Raw genomic sequence first — 17,396 nt, 5'->3', positions numbered from 1 at the left:
TGAGTAATCTCCTTTATATATTAGCATTTCCCGATCAAAGTATTTTACAAAAATATCCACAGCTGAAAAATACATAGAAATACACCATTGCATGGTGTACGACTAACTTGCACTTCCTTCAAATGCATGCACAGATACAATTTGAAAACATTTATTATAAATGCTCCCATATTTCAAGTATAGTTGTCATCTTAAAACATAAGATCACATGTATTTTGGCATGTCCACACAAAAAACCACAAAAGGTTAGTATTAAGAAAAATTTAAAAAACAGAATTAAAAGTTGTGAATAACTACTCTCAAGCCTTGCCACCACAGCCCTGTCTTCCTGATCTTATTCACACAGCTCCAGCAGATCAAGTTCTCCACCATCCCAGCACTGGGCTGCAGCCATGCAAATATTCAAAGCAAACAGGGATAGGAGCTGTTGGACCTCGAGGGTGGTGAGCAGAAAACTGGTGTAACTGGGCAGCTCCTACCACCCTTCCACTGCACAGGCATTGCTGAGAAAGGGTCCAGCATCTGCAGGATGCTGAGCACCTCCCCAGTGTGTCAGTCCCCATCACCTATCACAGGAAATACTTATATTTTATTAGATTACTTTTTGGCCGTTTTCCCATTACCTCAGTCTGCCCTCCAAGTCTGCTGCACATTCTTATTAACAACACGGATACCAGATTGTGAACTTCTGTACTTTTTCAATTGCTTTCAGGAGCAAGTTGAGTTATATTTAGCAGCCATATGGCATCCCTCCTCCACATGTTTGCTAGAGATAAGAACTGACAAATTAAGTTTTCTACAACACCGATCCTATATGTTTTCATTTCCAGTTTTAATCGTAGATGTTAACTGTGGTTTAATTGTTAACCCTGGCATTAGCCAAACAGGAAATGCAAAGGGTACCTCTAGCAAAGGATGCAATCACAGAACTAAGTTTTCTTGCAATCTAGATGAAACTGTTAAGAAAGCTCTTAAGCTGTACTCCAGACAGCTATATTCTTCTTCAATTAACACAATATGGCTCCATAACTAAATAGCCATGGTGTATTGGCTTCCTTATGCAATTGGCAATTGTTCTGTGTATGGATGACTGAACTGTAGGTTACTTGAGCAGCTCAAGCTGCTGCATATCTTAACAGGGGAGAAAGTCAAGAGCGCAATGACAACCAATCCATGTCCCATAAAGAACTTCAAAGACAAGGGCAACTACCACGCAGTTTTCCCATGCTGTTGGGAACCATGTTTACAAAGCTGAATTTCCCTATAGCCCAGACAAGTTTCACAGAAACTGCAGCCAGAGGCTAGAAAGAAATCAACAGTTTTAAGAACCAAGACAAGACATTTGAGAGCTGCTGTCATCATTCAGGACAGCTGAAAAGGCAGGCTGAACACATGACAAGGATCTACAACAGCCTCACCCTGAGTGCCACCCCATGTGTGCATCCCTCAGGGAAAAGGAAAAAGAGGGAAGGACTGGAGGCCCCTGGTAATTTGAAAGAAACTATTTTTTTTCCTCTCTAGCAGCAAGACGAATTACTATCTGACAGCTAAATCATACCCGATGGCTAACTATTCTTTCTGGTATCTGGAGCTTTCCCAGTTCCTTCTGTGCTTTTCTGGGAACCAGGTATGCAGGGAACACCCAGAGAAAAGCTCTCACTCAGGTGGCTGCAGCCATGAACCTCACCTGGCTGCAAACTGGTGTGAAGCATCCTTTCCAAGGGGGACTGCACTAAGTCAGATTCCAGGCCTCATTCTATGCCTCCACTTGTTGTGCACTTATTTCAATACTTAAGGGGCAAACACAGCTTTTTCTTTTCTGTCCAGAGAACTGCAGAGCAGCACAGGGTGTTTCTCCAGCAGGGAAAAGGGACAGACATGCACATTACATGCATGCCTGAGCACATTTATGAGCTGCACATCCAGGATGAACAACTTGTTTCCTCCAGCTGGTGTGTTATGTTCACTACTCAAGGAAAAATAATAAACCCTCAATACTGTGCTTTCTCTCCCTGTGCACAAAGCAGTTTGGAGAATCTGTTCATCCAGTGCAGCCCATCCTCTGCTTAAGCCTTGTAAAATTCATGAAGGTGAATGATAAGGTACAAATCACTGTGTGCAGCAGAACCTTCATGCTGGACAACTCCACTGGAAACCCAATGTGCCAGTCAACACATTTTGCAAAGAGGTAAGAATTTCTTCAGAACACTGATAATTCCCTACCATCTTCCTTGAGGAGACAGCTACCAGTGAATGAAAAATAATTGTGTAGTCGGAACACCACCAGGAAGCAGGGGAAACAAATTTCTTCACACACCAGAATCCCGAGCACAGAACATTTGAGAGGGAACAAAATGTTTAAGGATGCAATCAATCATTAAGATTTCTCCCAAAAAAGAGAGCACACACACTCATTTGTTAAAAGCTTGCCTTGGTGAAATGAAAGGTAAGAATAACCACCCCTGCATGCTTGATTATCAAATCAGAGCTCGGTGGGAAGAACAAGTAAGGGAGTCTTCCAATTAACCATTTTTTTTTTTTTCTTTAAATGCAGTCATTGAACACTGCTGGACAAAGATGTCGGGAAAAGCAAATCCCTGGTCTTCCTGAACAATTCCTTCTTCAGATGCACAGCCACAAGGGTTCAAAGGTCCCTGCGGCCTTTGTTCTCAGTTCCAGAGTAGTTACAAACAAACTTTTGTTCCTGTTTCTTCAATGAAATAAGCTGCAGCAGTTACCAATGACTGAACTTTACATCTGAAGCTTGCTTTGTCCATCATACAACAGGAGGACTACAGAATCTCATTTACACTTCCAAAAATAAGTTATCAGAACTTTTGCTGAAATAAAAATCAACTACTCCTTACTGATTCAACCCCCAGTGAACATATTAAACCTCTGCATATTCTAGAAGCAAGGAAGGAGCAACACATTCTGGTTTACAGATTATTTCAGTTTCAAAAAATTCAAAATAATTCAAAAATAATTATTTTTGGTTTATCTTATAGCTATTGCTCATTCATTTGGGAGTTTTATAAAAAACCTAAATTTCATATTTTAGTACAAAAGTGGTATCATAATCAATACATAAAAGTACACATATATAAGCATTAATTACAGATCATGACACCCAAACAGCAATTTTCATTTCTGTCACAGACAGAGTGTAAGGGATAAGATAATAATCATAAGGGCAAGTTATGGAGAGCAGCTACTAAAATGTATTCATAGTCCATGAAAAGTTGATATGGAAATTGTTGATAAAATTTGTAAATATTCCATTGTATCAGCTGCTATGTAAATTTGGGGGTAAGAACAAGCAAGATTATCGAACAAGATAATAGTCTTTTTGAAGTCAAAATAAATTTTAAAAACTACTTAAATCACCCTGTTAAAAGACTGATTGTTTCCAGCAGGCAGGAGCTGACTCTCTAGAGATGCTTCTTGTAAAACACAAACACAAAAGGCCTGGCACAAGACTGATATTATGAAATCTAATGAAGACATTCATGAATCATAACAAGGAGAAAAAGGGTGAATATCAGCAAACGCTCAAAGACTCTTGCAACAATTAAAATTGGGACTAAACAGGGCTGTCCATCTAGATTCTTCATAATACCCATGCTTATGCCTTAGTGAAGTCTGCAAGAACATGGCCAAATTATAATATTTAGATTTTGAAAACGTCTTGGGTTATGCTGGCACCAAAGAAACAAACTGTTTTCAAAACACCAAGCACTGTATCTTCTTTTTTTTCCCTAGAGAACTCACAGGCACCTTGAGCATTCTGTATGGAGCCCAAAAAGTTCATCTCCCAAGTGCCAGGAAACATTGTTACTGAAATTAAAGGGGGGAGGGGGAAAAAAAGCAACTTAACTTTATATTTTAACTTTAATATTTTACTAGAAACAGTTTCAGTCAGTAATGAACATCTCTCGGAAAACAAATACACGAAGAATTAAATGTGTCTTTCTGTAAGAAGTAAGAATTTTAAACCACACATAACAACCCAACACCTGTTATCTCTGGGAAAACTGATTTTCTCAATCTGCCAGTAAGTGATGACAAAGCTTTCAGCAAACCACCTTTCATCCACATATCTTAAAAGAAATTCACCCACTGGAAGAGCTGTCACCAGAAGACCTAAGGCCACAACTGCAGCTGACCAAGTATCCCTCCATCCAACAAAAAAACCTCAAGGATATTTAAGCAGTTAATTTTACCCTGAAATCCATAGGAAGCCAGGCTCCAAAGTGCTTGCAGTCCTGGCTTAATGAATTAATGGTGGTAACTGGAGAAACTCTAGTTCCTCTCTGATTAGTAATGAGTTATAATGGATACACTAAAAAACAATGCTTTCTACCCACAAACATCAGTACTGAGATGAGGGCAGGCAAAAGCCCAGGGCACTCCAGAGACAGGATGGAGGGACAGCAATTGCATCTTCTTCATCAGCAAAAGTAACTGAGTTCACCAAGAGGGTGAATGATTCATTGGTCAGTAACTGACGCACAGCTACTGCTTCAACCACTGACCCCACAGCACTCAAACACCAGGACGCACTCAAAATGTTGCAACATAGCTACAGAAACAAGACTGAAAGACAATAAAGGTGCCTACAACAACTATTTTAAAACGTGGAGATGTATTTTGTTTTCTAAACTATGGGTTAAAAGCTGCTGACACATATTCTCATAGAATATTAAAAGATGACACTTTGAACTCCGGAACTACGGATGTGTAACTTAGGCACAGAGCAAGAACATCCAGTGAATGGTAACTTCAGTTTCAAGCATCACCTGACAATACTAGATACATTCAAATCATGAGCATGACGAGAGTTAACACTGGGTTTAATCATAAAGCAAGACAACAGCATGACGAAGCACATACGTGGCACATTTACCAACCTGATTACAGTAAACCTGGTAGCATTGGTTTATCAGCTTAACCAATCAGCAGGTAATTAACTGTGCATTTAACTACTAGGTAGAAAAGTTTCTTCCCAGGGAAAATCAGATTGGAAAAGTCAACATCAGCTTAAACATGATTAACTTCCTGTTCCACTGCTGGCAAAGCAAATCCAATTTACTAAATAGTTTAAAGGGCAGTTTTTAATTATTTTGCACACTTCCAAAGAATCCAGCACTACACACAAATATGACTAAGTGGATCTACTGCAGTGAGCGGAGACCCCAGAACCACAAAACACCACTGAAATAAACACCCAGGGACTTCTTAACGTGCCTAACAGCCCCACACTTTGCACTGCAGAAACCCTGTGTATTATTATACAGAATATATATACCCTGCGTATAATTATATTATACAGAAGAGAGGCCACAAACAGCTGCAATTTCCTGTTCTCTGCAACAAAATCCTAACTCAGAGCATCTCCTTCAGACTACTCCAGTACCTCATATTTCTAAAACGAACTTAGAAAACCAATATGCAACAAGTAAATCTTGTGAGATTTACATCTTTTACCTGGATTCTAGTGGCACACACACCTCCCTAGGAATGTGCACAGACTACTCAATAATCGATGCATCTAAAATCTTTGCACTGCAGGAATTGAGGGCTCACAGACAGTGTGGGAGAAACACAGCAAGGCACACACAGAAACAGAACAAGGATTCAAACGAGCAACTCAAGTTTTGCTGCCTTCCTACACTTTTTATCCAACACAATTTAAAAATTGAGAATTAAAGTTTTCCAACTTTAATTGTTCAGCAGCAAAGGTAATAATAACTTTTCAGCTACAACATGGATTTACAAAAATAAAATCTAAGCAAAATAAACAAAACCCCTCAAAATTAATATTGCAGAGGAATGACTTCGGCAAAAACGCGTGAGAATTGCAAAATGACTCCTGACCCACAGCATCACATCCTCGGGTTACTTGATTCTCCAAATTCTGGTTGGCTGGAAAACCTAATCTGCATAACATTAAGTACAAAAAATGGCTTCTCTTTAGTGAAGCCATTCTCTTTTTCTTTTAGTGTGCAATGTGCACACTCCTCCTCTCCAACAGCACTCAGCCAGCCTGCTCAAAGGATTAGCATAAGAATAGAAATCACTGGGAAAATCCACATGCTCTGACTGCCCAGACTTGTTGACCTGCTTCACCCCAGATACCAAAATGACTTATTTTTCCAATGAAAGCAGTTATGGACTTTAAAAGTTGATAAACACTGCAATCTGTTTCTCTTTTATAGCAGTATCAGATATCCCAAGAGCAGCTACCAGAGCGAGACGCAGAACAACCCCCACTGTTGGAAACACAGATTCACAACATGCTCATGTTCGAATTCCTGCACAAGTCTGGTGGGGACGATCCTTCTCAGCTCGGACCCACCTGGCTCATCACCAAATCCATACAAGCAGTAAGCTCATCAGTCTTGCTGGTACACAATGCTGCTGCTGCACAGGGAAGGCTGAAAACAGATCCAGGAGCTGCAGGTGTGGAGCACACCTGGGAGAGGACCTGGTCCTGTGGACACCACACCTGGCAGAGGCCACCCGTGCTCACAGTCCTACAGACCAATCTGGTTCTGCAGCCAAAATTTACAAATTTACCTATAAATTCTTCTATCTTCTTCCATTTCTGCCCTTACCCTGGCACCATGAAAGACAATAGCTCTTGCCTTGGTCACAGCCACTGGAATCAGTACTGCAAAGATAAGAATATTTTGAGGAAATGCGAATGAAAATAGTCCCCCAGTTCATGAAAAAGCCAACATCTTCCTCTTATTGGTGAAGAGCAGCTCACAAAGGCCAAAGGAACACATCTCAATTCTTCTCTCCTACACAAACTATTCTAGCCATAATAAAGTATAAGAAACATAATTTATTTACAGAAAAATGGGCATTGGGCTTCTGCAAAACACACTGAGTTTTTGTATAAACATATTACAGTATTTGATGTGTTTGTTTTGAAATGGGGGAAGTTGACTGGAATCATCCCCATAATGTGGTCTGACACTTCATGCAAAACAATGCACTCAGACAGCAAAATTACATTTCCTTTTCAGAAGTTCACAAAAGAACCAAAAGCCCAGGGGGTAAATGGCCAAAGTAGCACTAGTCCCCTTTTCTATTGGATTTCTTCCACTCCCTCTGGGATCTTCTCCCCAGCCAATAAGTCACCATTGCAACCATCCTCCTTAAATTCAACATTATGAGCATCATCCCATCACTTTGCATTATAGAAAACAGATTGTTAAGGGCTGTAGTCCTGATCTTTCACAACCCACCAGCAGCAAGTGACACAAAACCACTGCAATATCCAGCCAAAAAGTGGACACAAAATCCAAAAACTAAAGCAGTTTCCTGATATTTCAGCTGACTTGCCTCATATGTATTTGTTGAGTTTTTGAAGAAACAAAGAGCACTTTAAAAAAACAAACCCCAGATTAAGACCACAAACTGAAAGATTGGCCAATAATTTGCTTCTGGCAACGGACTAACACTTCTTCTGTATATTTACATGGCATTAATACCACAGGAACTTAGTTCTGTTTCCCTAAGTAACCGATTTTGCATTTTGCCAGACTGACCCCATTTTCCCCCACTTTATTATCTGCATCACCATATGCTTTCAAATGACTAAATTTTTGATTCTTGCAGCTGGCTCCAATGTGTTCAAACTCTACAGACCCATCAGCTTCACATGCACACACTGTGGTAAAGCTCCAGTTGTTTCATGAAAACAAGCCAGTCTAAGCACAAGAACTATTTACTGCTCTTGTATCATGAAGAATATGTAATATTTTACTTACCAGTCAAAATAAGTTACTCACTCAAGGCCAACCTGATTTTAGAATGAGAAGACATCTGTGCAGTGGGAAAGAAACCGCACGGTTCTCAATAAGCACATGTAGGCCATTTGTCTCTATTCTGCAGGAGCTCCAACCTCAAACACTTGAAATAGATTTTAAGAGTTTTGGAAACCAACTCATTCAGTTCATTTAAGAATGTCTGGTCACCTTTGGATTACAGACTTACAGCTGGTTCTTGAAATTAAATGGCATACTTTAAGCTCCTACCTTGTTGCCTTTCTACCTATTCCTCTCCATTACATTCTTCCCAGTGCCATCACCAACCAACACAAAAAGCTGGGCACCCACGGAGGCTGTCCAAGCCTCTGTCCAAAGTGCTGCTTTCTGCACAACCTCATGTGGAAAGGACAAAGAAGGAACAAAAATTGACTCATTCCCATCACCTTCGAACAATCCAGCAGCCCTTGGTCAGGCCTGGAGCAGCCGTTCGCCACAGGAGACAGATTCCCAAGTGAGAACAAGAGGGGACACACAGTTTGCAGAAAGAAAACAGCACCGTAGGTGGGTTCACACACGTGAATTTCAAAGGTTCATTTACCTTTTTCCCAAGCTGCCAGTGCTCACTCAGAGTCCAGAAATGTTATGGATCCTTCCCTTCAAACCTCACTCCGGTATCCACCGCTCGCCTCCTTCTGCAAGTGGCCGGGAAGCTCCCGGAGATAATTTGGATAAACCACCTCCGTGAGCACCCGCAGCACCTGTTGGGCGCTGCCCCGCGTCACACGGTCCCTGGCCAGGGCTGTCTCCAGACACGAGACCTGCGTGCCCGCAGCAGCCCCACAAAGGGCAGCAGGACAATGGAGCCGGCACAAAGCCGCGTCCCCTCGCCGAGCCGCCCCACGGGGCGATGGCACGGATGGGCTGAAACGCCCATTATCCCTCCTTGCCCGTGACTGTTTGCCGGCCACAGGCGAATTCATCCACCTGGGATACCCCCGGCGATACGGGCGGAGCTCCAGCGGCGGGAAAGGGGAGGGAGCGGGGGGAGCCCCGGAACGAACAAAACCCCGCCACGACAAACCCTGTGCTTTTATTCGGTTGTTTTTTTTTTTTTTTCTCCTTTTTCTCTCCCGCGCATGGCGGCAGCGGCCGCGGCGCGCACCCCATCACCCACCCCAGCGCCGGCCTCACGACCTGCCGGGCGCTGTCGCAACGCTATCGCGACCGTCGGTGCAACGCCGACCTGTCCCCTCAGCCCTCCCCTCTGCTGGCCACGCTCACCTCGCTCCGCCACCGCGGGGCCGCGCCCCGACCTCCGCTCAGCAGCCCCGTCCCCCCGCCCGCAGCGCCATGGCCGCGGCCGCCACAGGTAAGGAGGAGCCGCCGGGAAGGGGCCGACAAGGGCCCGGCGAGGGGGATCCACGTCCGGCACACACCCCCCACTCGAGCTCAGGAACAGGCGGCGGGGCCCATGCGCGCTGCTGCTGCCGCCAGCTCCGCCCCGACGCCGGGAAGGGCGGGCGTGAGGCGGCAGCCGTGGGAGGGAAGGATGGAGAGATGGATAAAAGGAGGGAGGGGAGGAGGAGAAAGAGATCGAGAAAGGGGTAGGTGGGTGAGGGGAGGGATGACGGGGCTGGCGCGGTGTCGGGCTGGCCATGAGGGGGACACGGGGGAGGGATCTCAGGGTACTGGCTGGGGCTGGCAGGGCAGTGTGTCCCTTTCTACAACTCACTGTCAGGAGGCTGTAGCCTGCTGGGGGTTGGGCTCTCCCCCCGGGGAACAACGACAGGATGAGAGGACATAGACTTAACCTGCACCAGAGAAGGTTTAGGTTCGGCATCAGGAAGAATTTCTTCACAGAAAGCGTGGTTAGATGTTGGAAGGGGCTGCCCAGTGACGTGGTGGAGTCCCTGTTCCTGGAGCTGCCCAAGGAATGACTGGAAGTTGCACTCATCTGGGCTGGGTAACACGGTGGGGATCGGTCACAGGGTGGACTCGATTGTCTCAGAGGTCTTTTCCAACCGAAATTGACTCTGGGATTCCGGGGCCAAAACCACCACAGCTGGGCTGCAGGTGATGGGGAAGATGTGGGTCCGGGCACAGGGAAATGCTTCCTCTCAGTGAGGGAAAGCACTGCCAGTTGTGCCTGGTTTGGGGCCAGGAGGAGGGTGTGAGGGCTGAGCTAGACTGTGAAGGTACTGGGGTTATTTCACAGAATCCTTCAATGGCTGACACTGGAGAGGACCACAGAGGGTCACCAGGTCCCAGCTCCCCTCTGGGGCAGGGCAGTCCCAGAGCACAAGGCATAGGATTGTGTCCGGTGGGTTCTGGACTATCTCCAGTGAGGGATGCTCCACACCCTCTCTGGGCAATCTGTTCAGTGCTTGATCTCTGCACGGGGAAGAAGTTCTTCCTCATGTTCAGCTGGAACTTCCCGTGCATCAGTTCCTGCCTGTTCCTCTTGTCCTGTTGCTGGGTACCATGGAGCAGAGCCTGGTCCATCTTCTTAGTACCCCCTCTTTATATATTTATACACATTGATGAGGTACATTTGGGGTTCAAGGATGTGCAAGGTGCTGGGGCTGGTCCAGAGGCAACAGAAGGGATGGAGGTGGCAGGGCCTGCAGTAGCTCTGTGTGTGCTGTAGTGAAGCCAGGGATGTTCCTGTCACAGGATGGTGGGGATGAAAGTGACCTCTGGAGATCACCTGGGCCAACCCCCCCACCAAGACAGGGTCACCCTGAGCAAGTGACATAGGAACATGTCCAGGATGGGTTTTGAATGTCTGAGTATGCAAAAACTCACCAAAGATGTCCTGAAGTTTGTTTGTGCCTTTTTTACTGTGTCTAAGGTACACACCCCTTCTGAGGGGGGTGTCCCAGCCAGAAGGGATGTACCTCCCACCTCTCTGTGGCAGTGCAAGACCAAGAAAGGTGTTTTATTGCAGTCACAGACATGTTTATCTGTGGACAGACTACTTCCACACCCTGTTCACAATGCAAAACTTACCTCTCTAGTTGAGCTTCGAATTTATTAAACCTGTATGGGACAGTAGTGCTTTATCAGTAAAAGTTAATTCACATTTTAAGTGTTTTTCAGTTTAAGATTCAAGTGTTAACCACAAACTTGTTCCTGCAGGTAAGTACCTTGGTGAATGCAAACACCTTCCTGTGCTGTAGTAGAGGATTTTTTGGACATAGTCATTTACCCATATGTTGTTTTTCAATGGCTGACCCTAAAGCACTTCATAATGTGCTTCATGTGCTTTACTGTTTCATTAGCACGGCCAGGAACACACGACTTGATCTTGCTCTCAGTAGGACATGTGGAAATCCCTCCCTGATAATTATGGCATTCGGTGACCACAGAGCTTACAAGTCTGATTGCTGGTGTTGTTTACTCCTCCAGCAGTGTCACTGCAAGGCAGTTATCCTGGGAGCACTCCTTGCCTTTGCCCAGGGCCATGGAGTGGGGATGTGGATCATGCACCTGGCATTCATGGAGAGCCATATGTGGCCTATGCCTGGGCTTAGCCACATTTGCATTGCAAAAACAAATATGAAATGGCCCACTTGATACATTTTCAGAAATGTTCTAAATGAAAGGCATAGTTGAAGCTGTTACACAAGCTGGATTTGATGCATTCTGGTTTTCATTCCATCTGTGAAACACTATAAAGGAAGTATATCATCTACATTAGGGCTGTGGAGATGCCAGCTACCCAGAGGGTTTGGATAAATGATACCACTCTTTGCTAATGTATTGGGTGACTAAGAAAGGCAAGTCTAGGCATGCAGAAATTCCAAGTTGTGAGTTTTAATTTAAAAGATTTGAGGAATTTCTAGTTGTTGTGATGAAAATTTTCAGAGCCTATTGTGAATAACTGATGGTAACCGTAAATGCGCAGAGTCTGGAACAATAGCTCTGAGACATCAGCATATGCTGTGCCAGATGCTAACAAACAGTACAGGAGTTAAGAACATTGGTGGGGCTGGGGCTCCACGGGTAAGGAGCAAATCATGAAGATGTTGCACAGTAGTCCCTAAAATGGCAAAGAGCATAATTATGTGGGGTAATAAACAAAAAAGGTGGCAGAAAAATATACAAATTACAGTGATGACAAGGCAAAATGATGTGATGTATTATACTGTCTATAACTCCAGTCCTGTCAAACCTGACAAGTGAATTAGGATGAGGCAGGACAGTCCCTGCATGGCTCACTGCTAATAAGCCTCAGGGTGCCAGAAGTGATTTGTTGGCTCTGTATTTAGGCAAGAGAAGGTTCAGTAAAGTGCTAGGAGGTGATCCCTATTATCCATCCCTGATCTGGGTGACTTTGAAATTCCTGGAGGAAAGATACCTGGAGCATCCCCAAGCAGCTGAGCCTTTCTCACTGCTGTAATAGATGCCATCATCTCACTTTTGTGGTTTTGCCTCTTCCTGATTTTGACTGGTTGTTGCTGCGTGATTTTTGCAAGGCCTGTTTGTTCCTCTTCCGTAGCAGAGCATTTTTCATTATGCCTCTCTAACTAAAAACAAATGGTGGGCTGCATGTGGGAATGCAGCTTGGGAAAACTGGAGATCAAAGAAAGGTCTGGGCTCAGTGCTGAGGATCTTGCATGCATTTTCCTTTAACTGCCTCCCATCAAGCTATGCCTTGTGATTTCAATCTCACTGCCTTCACTTTTGTGTCTGAACATTTTGCTTAAAAAGTTAAATAAATAAGGGGAGAATGTTTACCCTTCCCCCTTCTCAAACTTTGTTTCTTGTCAGTTCTTGGTCTTGCTAATTTTCTGGAAAAATTTAACGGCTCTTGGGAATGCCAGGAAACACTTCACCAGCACAGAGCCCTGATATCCAGCTCTGCCAAACAGAAAAGGACTGAACTGCTTCAGCCCTTGCCTGTTATAGGTTACTGCAGTGTGTCCACAGGGCCTGTCTGCCCTTTCCATGGATCTGAAGGTCACTTGGCCCTCATCACCTCATCAGCAAGTTAGCCAGGGCATCCAGGAAAAAAGCTTCCTCAGACAATGAGATGAAGGAATATGACCAGGTGGCAGTTCCTCCAGGTCTGATTTCTTGGTTTCAGCTTTTAAAGACTGGTGCATATCTATTTGTTGTCAAGAGTACCATTTTTTTAAAAATCATGAGTGAGGATTTTTGATCCATGTGGTTTTCTTTTTCCACTATATTTTTTGTTCCATTGAGGAAGAAATGAGGGAAACGGAAAGGGATTTTGCCTAGCTTGGAATTGTTTGGGTTCTGGGGGTGGCTTTTTTGCCTGTAAATGTCAATGGCAAGATGCCTCTGCTGAGAGAAGCCCTAAGGAACAGCTGTGTACTACCTGGTACAGATTTGGTTCTGTTTACATCACCTGGCCTGGCTGTGCTTTGAGATGTTGATGTGAGATAACTGTATCCTTCCTTAACTTCACATTCTTCTTCTTTTAAATATTTTTCTTGGAGTGAAATGATAAATACTTAAGAAAGCTTTGTATGTTTCTTTTGAGAAATGCTGATGCCAAACAGTACTAGACTCTGTTTACAAAATAAACTGGGACCACAACAAAGACGTGAAAGGATAAAGGGTGGGGAAGGGAAGAGTGAGAGACGATGTATTTCTGTTCCTGAAAGCTACATCGCACTTCTGTAGCACCTTTCCTTGCGGTGTTTCAGGGCACAGCACAATCATTAGTCATGGCTTGTACCAGATTCGGGAGATGAGTGAGGCAATTCCTGTCCCCTTCAGAGGATGAGTCTCAGGGATATGAATAAGCCAGGGAGAAAGGCAGGTCCTTTCTGGAATGGGGTTGTGGCAGCTTGTGCTGGGGATGGTGAATTTGGGCTGGGGCGCCAAGATAATCACTGCAGAGACATGAGGTGGCTTATCAGAATCCTTACAGTGGTTTTTCCATCAAGAAAAAAGCATGAACATAAAAATATGACTCCTTTGATTAACTTCAGTTTTGAGCTAATCTTCATTCCTGCTGGAAAGGCAAGTAATTCAGTTAGGATTGGGATATCAAGTGTGAAATCTTGATTTTGTTGAAGCCACCAAGCGCATTGCTGTTGACAATTGAAGCCAGATTCTTTCCCAAAAGTAGGTATTAATGATAAGAGCAAGAGATTTCATCCAAGTAACTTAACAAATTTGGCATGTTTGAGAGGATGCTGCGGGAGAAGAGCTAAAGGCTCTAGTTATTACCAATATTCCAACTCATATTTTCAGAGAAAAAATATATCTTTACCTGGCAATGAGTGTATTGACTCTCTCTGGCTCATTGCTCAGCTGGTTACTCTGTTATGCCAGGTTGTGCTCAATTCCCCAGTGGTTTGTTTTCAGACATCTCAACTCATAGTTATCAGATACAGTAGACTCTTTTTCCCTGCAGTATTTTATGGCTAGAATGTTTGTTTTTAAGTATTAGCATCCCCCTGACTCATGCAGGACCAACCCAACAGCATATCTGTATTATTAAAGCTGCTCATCTTGGAAAAGGAAAGGGTGTGGTGCTCACAAAATAAGAGGCATCAGTCTGTGACTGGTTTTTGTACCTCCTACACCCAGGGACTGACCCATGAGTACTTGTCACTGGTAATACCACAGCTTGTTGCTGTTGCATGACGTTTTCTAAAAGCAGTGATAAACAGGAAGATAGTTAAACAATGGGCATGTCAGGTGTGATGCTGGTGTGCCTTGCGCATGGTTAGAAAGAGTTCAGTAACTCGGAGATGGTGCTCAGGATTAAAAACTCCTGGTGGGGAAGACTCCCCAAGGTAAAACAGCTGCCATATTCGAAAGCATCATTGGTACAGACCCTTTAGCTGGGCACATTTCTGTATACACACAGAGCTCTGTGAATTCAAGTGACTTCTGGACTCACAAAGATAAGCATTCAGAATAACTGAGATCAGATTTTTAATGAACCATTCATTTAGACTATTTAGCAAAAAAAAAAAAAAAAATCAACAAAAAACCATTACCCTCCTCTGAATTGGTTTGGCTGAAAGTCACTGAATACTCAAAATGCTCGCAAACAACAGTCTCGATTTGCAATATTATGTAGCCTTTACCCCAAAAATTGGACATTTTTCCACCCTTTTAAAATTATTACTATTCTCTCATCCTTGTGGAGAACATTGTGTTTGGTCATATGAGACAATGAGAAAGATTAGAAATGTAACTGAATAAATTGATTTTTAAAGCCTTGAACCTCAGTGTTTACAAACTACTCTTAGTGTATGCTCAGTCTCTGGGATTGTGTATTCTGTGAAGTTCTGCTACGTGTAAATACAAGCTGAGCAGAATATTACTTTCTGTTTCAGCCTGTCTCTTTGATGGTCAAATCCACCCAGATGAGTGCCCAGGCTGCCGAATTGAATTCTTCATTATTTGGCTTCTCCTTGCGTGCAAATATGATGCTGTGCTTGGGACAGAGTAAAACTGCTCTTTTGACTGCTTGCTTTTTAATCCTTCCTTCATGTCTCACAAATGCTCCTGGAGCTACTCTGCCATGCAGCATCTGTGAAATCAAGTGACTCGCTGGGTCAACCACAGGCTGTTTCTCCCAGAGCAAACTTCAGGCGAGCGCGTTCCAGCTGGTGACCTTGGCAAACAGGGAAGTGGGAATGTGTTACAACTTGTTCACACAATCTCTCTCTTTGAGCCACTTGTGCCGGGTTTGCTTGGAGGTTGCAGACTTGCAGTTCCCGTTGGTATAACCTGGGACAGATCCCCCTCCCCACTGTGGGATGGGTTTGCATCACCAGTTTTCCAGGCAGTTGCAGGCCCTGGCGTGGGAGGAGAACTGGCACAGCTTGCTCTGGTAATGAGAGCAGAAATTGAGAGGAGTTAGGGAAACGGGGCCCTGCAAACCTTAGCACTTGTGCACCTCTGTGACTTGCTAAACAAGTGCTCAAAACCTTTGTTTAGTAACTTGACGCTTGGGTATTTTTTCTGTGGAGAGCAGATCCAGGGTTTGGGAAGTAGGTGTGAATTAGGACACACTGGCGCTACACCCTCTGAGGAAAGCACTGAGAAAGAACACAAAAGTAAAGCATCATGGGATGAGTAAAGATACTGGGCAGAGGGAAACCCAGTGAGGCCCTAGAAGCCTGGAAAAGAATATCCAAGGCACTGTGAGATGGAGATCAGATGTGCAAGCTAGACCAGCCCCCCTGCCTTGTTCTCACAGAGACTGATTCAGTGCTGCAGCTCCCCACCATATTTCATACAAATTCTATTGTGTAATAATTAACATATTTATGACCCTATGTGGCCAAAGCTGCCTGTTCCTATTCCTGTCTCTCCTGGAATTGCCTGGAGTCAGTAAATGTGGCAGATTGGAGCAGGCCTGAGGTTTAGCTACACAAGCTGGACAAGTATCCCGTGAAAAGTGCACTAAATCTTGCATTTTTAACCTTAGATTTTTTTCATCTCTAATGGAGAGTGGCTAAACTTCTGATGCAGGAGCTGTAATACTCAGTTGTGGAAATTATTGTAATTGTGGCATTTCCTTATAACTGAATGTTGGACATGGCTTGCTTTGTGTTGGACTGCTGTAACCCTGAGCAAGTGGGATGAAGTCTAGAGGCTCTTTAGTTTGGAAAAATTCTAAGAAGCTTCAGGATGACTTAGATTGGGGTCTGAAAACATCATGGGAAGGAATCTGAACTGCTGAGATGGGGAGAGCTTAAAATGAAGTGATGGCTGTCAGGGCTGGAACTGGGATGAGATCTGAACTCTGCCTTCCTAGTCACACCCACTGAGTTACATTCCTGCAAGAAGGGCAAGTGAAAGGAGGGGAAGTGAAGGGCTGCACAGAGCAGGTGCCAGAAATGGCCTCTGGTTCCTGCTGGCAGGAGCAGAGCTGGTCTCTGCAGCTGGGACAGACGTGTGGTGTTTGAGGAGCCTCCAGGAGAGCCTGACAGAGCTGTCAAGTGGGAACATGTCACACACAGTGCAGATGCTTGGCAGGCTCTGGCTTATGGAAACTTGTGGATGGTTTTTCCCCCTCACATGCACTTTAGACATAGCCAGATCCAAGAGAGTTTTTCTGGAGAAAAGGAACTAGTGAAATGCATAACAAAGGAAAAAGCTGTACTGTCAAGAGAGCTCACAATCAAGCAGGACAGAGCCAGGCCTCATTATTTTGCTGTGTTCCATATTTATCTTCCATTTATTCCTTTCCTGAGCACTTCATCTGATCATCGTGTAAGTCTAATGTGACAAGCTCACGACTGCACTATGGTGTTTCAGTTAGTTAATCAGCATGGAGAAATCAGTGAAACTTTTGGTGAAATCTTCAGTGAAATCTTAATCTACCTTAGAACTCATGTGCTGAGGCAACTCTTTTGCTGTTCTGTTGTTGTTCCAGGGAATTGATCCCACATCTAAGGAAAGAGGGATGATTATTTTTCAAGCTTTTTAAAATTTTTTTTTTCTTGTTAATAAATCTACTGTGAAGTTCAGGAATGGGTAAAACTTCCCAGCAGTCACAGTAAGAAAAGCCACAACTGAACTAAGTTCTTTTATTTGGCTGTGAACTTTCCAAAAGCTCAGGGTGGTTACTTACATCAAATGCACAAAGTGAGAATTCCTGTCTTTATAGACTTA

The 17,396-nt window shown here is 44.0% G+C and overlaps 1 protein-coding gene across 2 annotated transcripts in view; it reads right to left on the bottom strand.

Annotated features, from left to right (window-relative positions):
* Window positions 1–9,299, bottom strand: part of ARHGAP32 (Rho GTPase activating protein 32) — a 239,979-nt gene extending 230,680 nt beyond the window's left edge. Inside the window, exon 1 of one of the 2 annotated variants that reach the window (XM_086861446.1) lies at window positions 9,063–9,299. The gene's annotated coding sequence lies outside the window, so the exon portion shown is untranslated. The remainder of the gene's footprint in view (window positions 1–9,062) is intronic. The other variant, XM_086861448.1, reaches the window with a different exon arrangement.
* Window positions 9,300–17,396: the final 8,097 nt, after the last annotated feature.

This window comes from Cyanistes caeruleus, chromosome 23, assembly GCF_971803275.1.
Source record: "Cyanistes caeruleus chromosome 23, bCyaCae1.hap1.1, whole genome shotgun sequence".
NCBI lineage: Eukaryota > Metazoa > Chordata > Aves > Passeriformes > Paridae > Cyanistes > Cyanistes caeruleus.
This window is presented reverse-complemented; position numbering and strand designations above follow the sequence as displayed.